General features: G+C 48.9%; 1 protein-coding gene across 1 annotated transcript in view; it reads left to right on the top strand.

Moving 5' to 3' along the window:
• NUP155 (nucleoporin 155) overlaps positions 1-12,594 on the top strand; it is a 212,222-nt gene that overhangs the window by 21,987 nt on the left and 177,641 nt on the right. The gene's annotated exons all lie outside the window — the stretch shown is intronic.

The following is a 12,594-nucleotide window of genomic DNA, read 5'->3' as shown; positions in this document are numbered from 1 at the left end:
AGTCCGATTACTTTGAACCCTTACAACAAGTGGATATTAAATTTCTCACTTGGAAAACGATTTTTCTTTTAGCCTTAGCCTCGGCTAAGCGTGTTTCAGATTTGGGTGCCTTGTCATGCAAGTCACCGTATTTAATTTTTCATGATGACAGAGCGGAACTTCGGACGAATCCCGTTTTTCTACCAAAAGTAGTGTCGTCTTTTCACATCAATCAACCAATAGTAGTTCCTGTGTTAACAGGAGATTCTGGAATGTTGGATGTAGTTCGCGCATTGCGCATCTATGTTTCCCGAACGTCTACTGTGCGTAAGACAGATACGTTGTTTGTTCTCTATGACGCAGCTAAGAGGGGTTGGCCAGCCTCTAAGCAGACCTTATCCAGATGGATCAAACTGACTATACGTCAGGCTTACCTTTATGCTAAGTTACAGCCACCTACTTCAGTAACAGCTCATTCCACACGTTCTGTGGGGACGTCATGGGCAGCGAGTCGTGGGGCTTCTACGACACAGCTTTGCCGTGCGGCTACTTGGTCGTCAGTGCACACGTTTGTGCGCTTTTACAAGTTTGATACGTTCGCGGCATCAGCATCTAGCTTTGGCCGTTTAGTGTTACAAGGGCCAAACAGCTCTCCCGCCACGGAGGAGACTTTGGTACATCCCAAGAGTACTCCAGTGACCCCTAGTGGATGAAAAAGAAAATAGGATTTTGGTACTTACCAGGTAAATCCTTTTCTTTGAATCCATAGGGGGCACTGGACGCCCACCCAGAGCAGTTTACCTGTTTTAGGAGTTCAGTGGTTCTTATGGTAACACACTTTCACGACTGGTTTAAATTTAACAAGGGTTAATCAGTTATGGTGTCAACTGTTTAGTTGTCTGTTACGTTGTGTCAACTTTATTGTTGTCTGTGAGACTATATGTAATTCTCCTTTTGTCAATCTCTCTATCGATCCTGTTCGGCTCAGTAAAAAACACTGAAGTGCTGCAGGATATGGAGGGGAGGAGTAGTCTCAAAATTAATTTATTCAGTGCCTTCTTCCGGTGGAAGCCGTCCATATCCCAAGAGTACTCCAGTGCCCCCTATGGATTCAAAGAAAAGGATTTACCTGGTAAGTACCAAAATCCTATTTTCCAGTAGGGCCACACGTTACATGATCACGGCAATGAAGGAGGTTTTGAACATTTCTGATACTACAAGTACCACAAAAAAGGGTATTATGTGGGGTGTGAAAAAACTACCCGTAGTTTTTCCTGAATCAGATGAATTAAATGAGGTGTGTGATGAAGCGTGGGTTTCCCCCGATAAAAAACTGCTAATTTCTAAAAAATTATTGGCATTATACCCTTTCCCGCCAGAGGTTAGGGCGCGTTGGGAAACAACCCCTAGGGTAGATAAGGCGCTCACACGCTTATCAAAACAAGTGGCGTTACCGTCTCCTGATACGGCCGCCCTCAAAGAGCCAGCTGATAGGAAGCTGGAAAATATCCTAAAAAGTATATACACACATACTGGTGTTATACTGCGACCAGCAATCGCCTCAGCCTGGATGTGCAGTGCGGGGCTGGCTTGGTCGGATTCCCTGACTGAAAATATTGATACCCTGGACAGGGACAGTATATTATTGACTATAGAGCATTTAAAGGATGCATTTCTATATATGCGAGATGCACAGAGGGATATTTGCACTCTGGCATCAAGAGTAAGTGCGCTGTCCATTTCTGCCAGAAGAGGGTTATGGACGCGACAGTGGTCAGGTGATGCGGATTCCAAACGGCAATATCTGCCCCGGGGCAGCGGAAGGGGAAAAAGACTGCAGCAGGCAGCCTCTTCCCAGGAACAGAAGCCCTCCTCCGCTTCTGCCAAGTCCTCAGCATGACGCTGGGGCCTTACAAGCGGACTCAGGTACGGTGGGGGGTCGTCTCAAGAATTTCAGCGCGCAGTGGGCTCACTCGCAAGTGGACCCCTGGATCCTGCAGGTAGTATCTCAGGGGTACAAATTGGAATTGGAGACGTCTCCCCCTCGCCGGTTCCTGAAGTCTGCTTTGCCAACGTCTCCCTCCAACAGGGAGGCGGTATTGGAAGCCATTCACAAGCTGTATTCCCAGCAGGTGATAATCAAGGTACCCCTCCTACAACAGGGAAAGGGGTATTATTCCACGCTGTTTGTGGTACCGAAGCCGGACGGCTCGGTGAAACCTATTTTAAATCTGAAATCATTGAACACTTACATACAAAGGTTCAAATTCAAGATGGAGTCACTCAGAGCAGTGATAGCGAACCTGGAAGAAGGGGACTATATGGTGTCTCTGGACATCAAGGATGCTTACCTCCATGTCCCAATTTGCCCTTCTCACCAAGGGTACCTCAGGTTTGTGGTACAGAACTGTCACTATCAGTTTCAGACGCTGCCGTTTGGATTGTCCACGGCACCCCGGGTCTTTACCAAGGTAATGGCCGAAATGATGATTCTTCTTCGAAGAAAAGGTGTCTTAATTATCCCTTACTTGGACGATCTCCTGATAAGGGCAAGGTCCAGGGAACAGTTGGAGGTCGGAGTAGCACTATCTCAAGTAGTACTACGACTGCACGGGTGGATTCTAAATATTCCAAAATCGCAGCTGATTCCGACGACACGTCTGCTGTTCCTAGGGATGATTCTGGACACAGTCCAGAAAAAGGTGTTTCTCCCGGAGGAGAAAGCCAGGGAGTTATCCGAGCTAGTCAGGAACCTCCTAAAACCAGGCCAAGTGTCAGTGCATCAATGCACAAGGGTCCTGGGAAAAATGGTGGCTTCTTACGAAGCGATTCCATTCGGCAGATTCCACGCAAGAACTTTTCAGTGGGATCTGCTGGACAAATGGTCCGGATCGCATCTTCAGATGCATCAGCGGATAACCCTGTCTCCAAGGACAAGGGTGTCTCTCTCTCCTGTGGTGGTTGCAGAGTGCTCATCTTCTAGAGGGCCGCAGATTCGGCATTCAGGACTGGGTCCTGGTGACCACGGATGCCAGCCTGAGAGGCTGGGGAGCAGTCACACAGGGAAGAAATTTCCTGGGCTTGTGGTCAAGCATGGAAACGTCATTTCACATAAATATCCTGGAACTAAGGGCCATTTACAATGCCCTAAGTCAAGCAAGGCCTCTGCTTCAGGGTCAGCCGGTGTTGATCCAGTCGGACAACATCACGGCAGTCGCCCACGTAAACAGACAGGGCGGCACAAGAAGCAGGAGGGCAATGGCAGAAGTTGCAAGGATTCTTCGCTGGGCGGAAAATCATGTGATAGCACTGTCAGCAGTGTTCATTCCGGGAGTGGACAACTGGGAAGCAGACTTCCTCAGCAGACACGATCTGCACCCGGGAGAGTGGGGACTTCATCCAGAAGTCTTCCACATGATTGTGGTCCATTGGGAAAGACCAATGGTGGACATGATGGCGTCCCGCCTCAACAAAAAACTGGACAGGTATTGCGCCAGGTCAATAGACGCTCTGGTAACACCATGGGTGTACCAGTCAGTGTATGTGTTTCCTCCTCTGCCTCTCATACCAAAAGTACTGAGAATTATACGGCAAAGGGGAGTAAGAACGATACTCGTGACTCCGGATTGGCCAAGAAGAACTTGGTACCCGGAACTTCAGGAGATGCTCACGGAGGACCCGTGGCCTCTACCTCTAAGAAAGGACCTGCTCCAGCAGGGACCCTGTCTGTTCCAAGACTTACCGCGGCTGCGTTTGACGGCATGGCGGTTGAACGCCGGATCCTGAAGGAAAAAGGCATTCCGGATGAAGTCATCCCTACCCTGATCAAAGCCAGGAAGGATGTAACCGTGCAACATTATCACCGTATTTGGCGTAAATATGTTGCGTGGTGTGTGGCCAGGAAGGCCCCTACAGAGGAATTTCAACTGGGTCGTTTCCTGCATTTCCTGCAAACAGGACTGTCTATGGGCCTAAAATTAGGGTCCATTAAGGTTCAAATTTCGGCCCTGTCGATTTTCTTCCAGAAAGAACTGGCTTCAGTTCCTGAAGTTCAGACGTTTGTCAAGGGGGTACTGCATATACAGCCTCCTTTTGTGCCTCCAGTGGCACCTTGGGATCTCAATGTAGTTTTGGGGTTCCTAAAATCATATTGGTTGGAACCACTGACCACTGTGGACTTAAAATATCTCACATGGAAAGTGGTAATGCTGTTAGCCCTGGCGTCAGCCAGGCGTGTCTCAGAATTGGCGGCTTTATCCTATAAAAGCCCTTACCTAATTTTTCATACGGACAGGGCAGAATTGAGGACTCGTCCTCAATTTCTCCCTAAGGTGGTTTCAGCGTTTCACTTGAACCAGCCTATTGTGGTACCTGCGGCTACTAGGGACTTGGAGGACTCCAAGTTGCTGGACGTAGTCAGGGCCCTGAAAATATATTTCCAGGACGGCTGGAGTCAGAAAATCTGACTCGCTGTTTATCCTGTATGCACCCAACAAGCTGGGTGCTCCTGCTTCTAAGCAGAATATTGCTCGTTGGATTTGTAGTACAATTCAGCTTGCACATTCTGTGGCAGGCCTGCCACAGCCAAAATCTGTAAAAGCCCATTCCACAAGGAAAGTGGGCTCATCTTGGGCGGCTGCCCGAGGGGTCTCGGCTTTACAACTTTGCCGAGCAGCTACTTGGTCAGGGGCAAACACGTTTGCTAAATTCTACAAATTTGATACCCTGGCTGAGGAGGACCTGGAGTTCTCTCATTCGGTGCTGCAGAGTCATCCGCACTCTCCCGCCCGTTTGGGAGCTTTGGTATAATCCCCATGGTCCTTTCGGAGTCCCCAGCATCCACTAGGACGTCAGAGAAAATAAGAATTTACTTACCGATAATTCTATTTCTCATAGTCCGTAGTGGATGCTGGGCGCCCATCCCAAGTGCGGATTGTCTGCAATACTTGTACATAGTTATTGTTACAAAAATCGGGTTATTATTGTTGTGAGCCATCTTTTCAGAGGCTCCGCTGTTATCATGCTGTTAACTGGGTTCAGATCACAGGTTGTACAGTGTGATTGGTGTGGCTGGTATGAGTCTTACCCGGGATTCAAAATCCTTCCTTATTGTGTACGCTCGTCCGGGCACAGTATCCTAACTGAGGCTTGGAGGAGGGTCATAGGGGGAGGAGCCAGTGCACACCAGGTAGTCCCAAAGCTTTTACTTTTGTGCCCAGTCTCCTGCGGAGCCGCTATTCCCCATGGTCCTTACGGAGTTCCCAGCATCCACTACGGACTATGAGAAATAGAATTATCGGTAAGTAAATTCTTATTTTCAGGTGGAACCCTGCAACCACTGTAGGACCGTGAGATGAGTCAGTTGACGTTTATCTCTTTACAAAGCATTTGTGTGGTAACTGTATTTCTGCAGCAGGGTACATTGTTTTCCACAGGAAAACATCGGGGTGTAGAGTGGATCCGGATACAGGGGCACCAACAGGTAAAGCTTTAGCTGTCTGAGGATGCATAAGGGGCCTCCTCTATAACCCCGTCTCCAGGCACTGTGAGCTCAGATTTGAGTTGGTGCTTGCAGCAGCAGGTCACTGAACAGGAGGGTCTGCGCTGAGCAGCCCTGAAAGCTTAAAAGAATTTGACTTTGCTATGAGCTGGCAGCACTGTATTGTCAGTGTGACATTCAGTGCTGCAGCTCAATCACCTCCCAAGCTGCGCCGCACACTCCCGTTGGCCTGGTTCCTGGGTACTTTCGGCAGAGGCATCCCGACTTAGGCATGGTCGCAGACTGCTCTCCGGGATCGCATGGTGGCTACAGGGAGGAGGTAAGAGGGTTTCATAGGCAGGACCCGCCATTAAACTGCAATTCGTCCACGGTGGGGAGACAGACCGCAGCGCTGACGTGGACACTGTCACTGGGCAGGGACCCCATCAGAGCACAGGTCAGGTGTATTAACACCAGTTTGGTAAGGCTTCAAAGTACCTGGGGTGGAAGTCCAGCATAGGGGAGGTGGCGCTTGACCTGTAGCCCGTCCCAGGACGCAATCTCCTTGCTGATTTTCTGCCCTGGAGCTGCCTTACACTCTCACTCACTCCCTCAGAGACTCTGGGCGCCATCTTACAGAGGGCAGCAGCTCCCATGTAAAGCCGCCTGCGTACAGTGCTGTCTATACATTCACTTGAGTATCCTACCTGTCTTGGAGAGTTAGTTGAGAAAAGGTGCACATTGCTAGCCCTTTCAGAATCCAATTCAAACTTCTCACTTACAAAGCACTCCTCTCCCATTTACATCTCTGACCTTATCTCCCTTTACGCTCCCACCCATCCTCTTCGCTCTGCTAATGCACGCCGACTCACCTGTCTTTTGATTACTTCCTCCCACTCCTATCTCCAAGATTTTTCACGTGCTGCTCCCTTTCTCTGGAATTCTTTACCTCTCCCCTCAGACTCTCCACCTCTCTACAGAACTTCAAACGGAACTTCAGCCAAATCTCATCCTAACCCTCTGTCCCACGCTCGGTCTACCCCATCTGTGTCCCTCTAGTCTGTCTACCCCTCCCCTTTATAATGTAAGCTCTCACGAGCAGGGCCCTCTTCCCTTATGTGCTTATCCTTTTCTTACTTTAATAATCCTCAACTGCCCAAATCCTGCAGCTTTCAGCCACATTGATACTTCTCTCAGTGTTGTCTACTGATGTAATTATCTTTAGTTACCCTGTACTTGTCCTATATTGTCTTCAACTGTAAGTCACTGTTTTCCTGTTTTGATTATGTGCATATGTACTCTGTAATTGGGGCGTTGCGGAACCCTTGTTAATAGTAATAAAAGTATGCAACTTTGAATCAGCCCCAGATTGCCGTTACCTCCTAGTGGAGTATGCCCAGTGTAGTTATTGGTCTTGTGCTGTGCAGAGTACTGTACAGTCTTATGAGTTTTTCAGCAGGAAATTTCAGTTAAATATCTGAATACTTAAGGAGTAACAATAGTATTTGCTTTTCTCTAACGTCCTAGTGGATGCTGGGACTCCGTCAGGACCATGGGGAATAGCGGGCTCCGCAGGAGACAGGGCACATCTAAATAAAGCTTTTAGGATCACATGGTGCGTACTGGCTCCTCCCCCTATGACCCTCCTCCAAGCCTCAGTTAGGTTTTTGTGCCCGTCCGAGAAGGGTGCAATCTAGGTGGCTCTCCTAAAGAGCTGCTTAGAAAAAGTTTTTTTAGGTTTAAATCTCAGTGAATCCTGCTGGCAACAGGATCACTGCAACGAGGGACTTAGGGGAGAGATTTCCAACTCACCTGCGTGCAGGATGGATTGGAGTCTTAGGCTACTGGACACTTAGCTCCAGAGGGAGTCGGAACACAGGTCCTCCTGGGGTTCGTCCCGGAGCCGCGCCGCCGATCCCCCTTACAGACGCTGAAGACGGAGGTCCGGAAAGCAGGCGGCAGAAGACTCCTCAGTCTTCATGAAGGTAGCGCACAGCACTGCAGCTGTGCGCCATTGTTGCTACACGTCTCACTGATTCAGTCACGGAGGGTGCAGGGCGCTGCTGGGGGCGCCCTGGGCAGCAATATTAAATACCTTTAGTGGCAAAATAAATACATCACATATAGCCATTAAGGCTATATGTATGTATTTAACCCAGGCCAGTTTTCTTAAAACCCGTGAGAAAAGCCCGCCGAAAAAGGGGCGGAGCTTATTCTCCTCAGCACTCAGCGCCATTTTCCTGCTCAGCTCCGCTGGTGAGGAAGGCTCCCAGGACTCTCCCCTGCACTGCACTACAGAAACAGGGTAACAAAGAGAAGGAGGGCATAATTTGGCGATATTGATATATTAAAAGCGCTTATATCAAAAACAACACCTTCTAGGGTTGTTTATATACATTTATAGCGTTTTTGGTGTGTGCTGGCAAACTCTCCCTCTGTCTCCCCAAAGGGCTAAGAGGGTCCTGTCTTCGATTAGAGCATTCCCTGTGTGGCTGCTGTGTGTCGGTACGTGTGTGTCGACATGTATGAGGACGATGTTGGTGTGGAGGCAGAGCAATTGCCGGTAATGGTGATGTCACCCCCTAGGGAGTCGACACCGGAATGGATGGCTTTAGTTATGGAATTACGTGATAATGTTAGCACATTACAAAAGTCAGTTGACGAAATGAGACGGCCGGAAAACCAGTTAGTACCGGCTCAGGCGTCTCAGACACCGTCAGGGGCTGTAAAACGTCCCTTACCTCAGTCAGTCGACACGGGTACCGACACAGATGAATCTAGTGTCGACGGTGAAGAAACAAACGTATTTTCCAATAGGGCCACACGTTATATGATCACGGCAATGAAGGAGGCTTTGCAGATCTCTGATACTGCTGGTACCTCAAAAAGGGGTATTATGTGGGGGGTGAAAAAACTACCTGTAGCTTTTCCAGAATCAGAGGAATTGAATGACGTGTGTGACGAAGCGTGGGTTAACCCAGATAGAAAACTGCTAATTTCCAAGAAGTTATTGGCATTATACCCTTTCCCACCAGAGGTTAGGGCGCGCTGGGAAACACCCCCTAGGGTGGATAAGGCGCTCACACGTTTATCAAAGCAAGTGGCGTTGCCGTCTCCTGATACGGCCGCCCTCAAGGATCCAGCAGATAGGAGGCTGGAAACTACACTGAAGAGTATATACACACATACTGGTGTTATACTGCGACCGGCAATAGCCTCAGCCTGGATGTGCAGTGCTGGGGTAGTGTGGTTGGATTCTCTGACTGAAAATATTGATACCCTGGATAGGGACAGTATTTTATTGACTCTAGAGCAATTAAAGGATGCTTTTCTTTATATGCGAGATGCTCAGAGAGATATTTGTACTCTAGCATCAAGAGTAAGCGCGATGTCCATATCTGCCAGAAGAAGTTTATGGACGCGACAGTGGTCAGGTGATGCGGATTCCAAAAGGCATATATGGAAGTATTGCCATATAAAGGAGAGGAATTATTTGGGGTTGGTCTTTCGGACCTGGTGGCCACGGCAACTGCCGGCAAATCCACTTTTTTACCTCAGACCCCCTCCCAACAGAAAAAGACACCGTCTTTTCAGCCGCAGTCCTTTCGCTCCTATAAAAACAAGCGACCAAAAGGACAGTCTTATCTGCCGCGAGGCAGAGGAAAGGGTAAGAGAGGGCAGCAAGCAGCCCCTGCCCAGGACCAGAAGCCCGCCCCGGGTTCTACAAAGCCATCAGCATGACGCTGGGGCTTTACAAGCGGACTCAGGAGCGGTGGGGGGTCGACTCAAGATTTTCAGCAATCAGTGGGCTCGCTCACAAGTGGACCCGTGGATCCTGCAGATAATATCTCAGGGTTACATGTTGGAGTTCGAAAGGTCTCCCCCTCGCCGGTTCCTAAAGTCTGCTTTACCAACGTCTCCCTCAGAAAGGACGTCGGTTTTGGAAGCCATTCACAAGCTGTATTCTCAGCAGGTGATAGTCAAGGTACCCCTCCTACAACAGGGGAAGGGGTATTATTCCACACGATTTGTGGTACCGAAGCCGGACGGTTCGGTAAGACCTATTCTAAACCTGAAATCCTTGAACCTGTACATACAGAAATTCAAGTTCAAGATGGAGTCACTCAGAGCAGTGATAGCGAATCTGGAAGAAGGGGACTTCATGGTGTCCCTGGACATAAAAGATGCTTATCTGCATGTCCCAATTTACCCCTCACACCAAGGGTATCTCAGGTTCGTGATACAAGACTGTCATTATCAGTTTCAAACGCTGCCGTTTGGTTTGTCCACGGCCCCTCGGGTCTTTACCAAGGTAATGACCGAAATGATGGTTCTTCTACGAAGAAAAGGCGTATTAATTATCCCTTACTTGGACGATCTCCTGATAAGGGCAAAGTCCAGAGAACAGCTGGAAGTCGGTGTAGCACTAACCCAGGTAGTGCTTCAGCAACACGGGTGGATTCTGAATCTTCCAAAATCTCAATTGACCCCGACAACTCGTCTGCTGTTCCTGGGAATGATTCTGGACACGGTTCAGAAAAAGGTGTTTCTCCCGGAGGAGAAAGCAAGGGAGTTATCCGAACTTGTCAGGAACCTCCTAAAACCAGGAACTGTGTCAGTACATCAATGCACAAGAGTCCTGGGAAAGATGGTGGCTTCTTACGAAGCGATTCCATTCGGCAGATTCCATGCACGGACATTTCAGTGGGATCTGCTGGACAAATGGTCCGGATCGCATCTGCACATGCATCAGCGGATAACACTGTCACCAAGAACAAGGTTGTCTCTCCTGTGGTGGTTGCAGAGTGCCCATCTGTTAGAGGGCCGCAGATTCGGCATACAGGACTGGGTCCTGGTGACTACGGATGCCAGCCTACGAGGCTGGGGAGCAGTCACACAGGGAAGAAACTTCCAGGGCGTGTGGTCAAACCTGGAGACGTCCCTTCACATAAATATACTGGAGCTAAGAGCGATCTACAATGCTCTAAGCCTGGCAAAATCGCTGCTTCAGGGTCAGCCGGTGTTGATCCAGTCGGACAACATCACGGCAGTCGCCCACGTAAACCGACAAGGCGGCACGAGAAGCAGAAGAGCAATGACAGAAGCTGCAAGGATTCTGCGCTGGGCGGAGAATCATGTCATAGCACTGTCAGCAGTGTTCATCCCGGGAGTGGACAACTGGGAAGCAGACTTCCTCAGCAGACACGACCTTCACCCGGGAGAGTGGGGACTTCATCCAGAAGTCTTCCACATGATTGTGAACCGTTGGGAAAAACCAAAGGTGGACATGATGGCGTCTCGCCTCAACAAAAAATTGGACAGATATTGCGCCAGGTCAAGAGACCCTCAGGCAATAGCTGTGGACGCTCTGGTAACACCGTGGGTGTACCAGTCAGTGTATGTGTTCCCTCCTCTGCCTCTCATACCAAAGGTACTGAGAATTATACGGAAAAGAGGAGTAAGAACAATACTGGTGGCTCCGGACTGGCCAAGAAGAACTTGGTATCCGGAACTTCAAGAGATGCTCACGGAGGATCCGTGGCCTCTACCTCTAAGAAGGGATCTGCTTCAGCAGGGACCTTGTATGTTCCAAGACTTACCGCGTCTGCGTTTGACGGCATGGCGGTTGAACGCCGGATTCTAAAAGAAAAAGGGCATTCCAGAGGAAGTTATTCCTACCTTGATTAAGGCTAGAAAGGAAGTGACTGTACAACATTATCACCGCATTTGGCGGAAATATGTTGCGTGGTGTGAAGCCAAGAAGGCTCCAACGGAAGAATTTCAATTGGGTCGATTCTTACATTTCCTGCAAGCAGGATTGTCTATGGGCCTAAAATTGGGTTCCATTAAAGTTCAAATTTCGGCCTTATCAATCTTCTTCCAGAAGGAATTGGCATCAGTGCCTGAAGTACAAACTTTTGTCAAAGGTGTACTACATATACAACCCCCAATAGTGCCTCCAGTGGCACCGTGGGATTTGAACGTAGTTTTGAATTTTCTCAAATCTCATTGGTTTGAGCCTCTAAAATCGGTAGATTTAAAATACCTTACATGGAAGGTAACCATGCTATTGGCCCTGGCTTCAGCCAGGAGAGTTTCAGAGTTGGCGGCTTTATCATACAAAAGCCCATATCTGATTTTCCATTCGGACAGGGCAGAACTGCGGACACGTCCTCATTTTCTCCCTAAGGTGGTTTCGGCTTTTCACTTGAACCAGCCTATTGTGGTGCCTGCGGCTACTAGCGACTTGGAGGACTCCAAGTTACTGGACGTTGTCAGAGCATTAAAAATATATATTTCAAGGACAGCTGGAGTCAGAAAATCTGACTCGTTGTTTATATTGTATGCACCCAACAAGATGGGTGCTCCTGCGTCTAAACAGACGATTGCACGTTGGATCTGTAGCACAATCCAACTTGCACATTCTGTGGCAGGCCTGCCACAGCCTAAATCTGTAAAGGCCCACTCCACAAGGAAAGTGGGCTCATCTTGGGCGGCTGCCCGAGGGGTCTCGGCATTACAACTTTGCCGAGCAGCTACGTGGTCAGGGGAAAACACGTTTGTAAAATTTTACAAATTTGATACTCTGGCTAAGGAGGACCTGGAGTTCTCTCATTCGGTGCTGCAGAGTCATCCGCACTCTCCCGCCCGTTTGGGAGCTTTGGTATAATCCCCATGGTCCTGACGGAGTCCCTGCATCCACTAGGACGTTAGAGAAAATAAGAATTTACTTACCGATAATTCTATTTCTCATAGTCCGTAGTGGATGCTGGGCGCCCATCCCAAGTGCGGATTGTCTGCAATACTTGTACATAGTTATTGTTACAAAGATCGGGTTATTACTATTGTTGTGAGCCATCTTTTCAGAGGCTACTTCGTTTTTTGTTATCATACTGTTAACTGGGTTCAGATCACAAGTTGTACGGTGTGATTGGTGTGGCTGGTATGAGTCTTACCCGGGATTCAAGATCCTTCCTTATTGTGTACGCTCGTCCGGGCACAGTACCTAACTGAGGCTTGGAGGAGGGTCATAGGGGGAGGAGCCAGTACGCACCATGTGATCCTAAAAGCTTTATTTAGATGTGCCCTGTCTCCTGCGGAGCCCGCTATTGCCCATGGTCCTGACGGAGTCCCAG

The sequence above is a fragment of the Pseudophryne corroboree genome, chromosome 1, assembly GCF_028390025.1.
Source record: "Pseudophryne corroboree isolate aPseCor3 chromosome 1, aPseCor3.hap2, whole genome shotgun sequence".
Lineage (NCBI taxonomy): Eukaryota > Metazoa > Chordata > Amphibia > Anura > Myobatrachidae > Pseudophryne > Pseudophryne corroboree.
The sequence above is the reverse complement of the archived record's forward strand: the minus strand, read 5'-3'. Positions and strand labels throughout refer to the sequence as shown.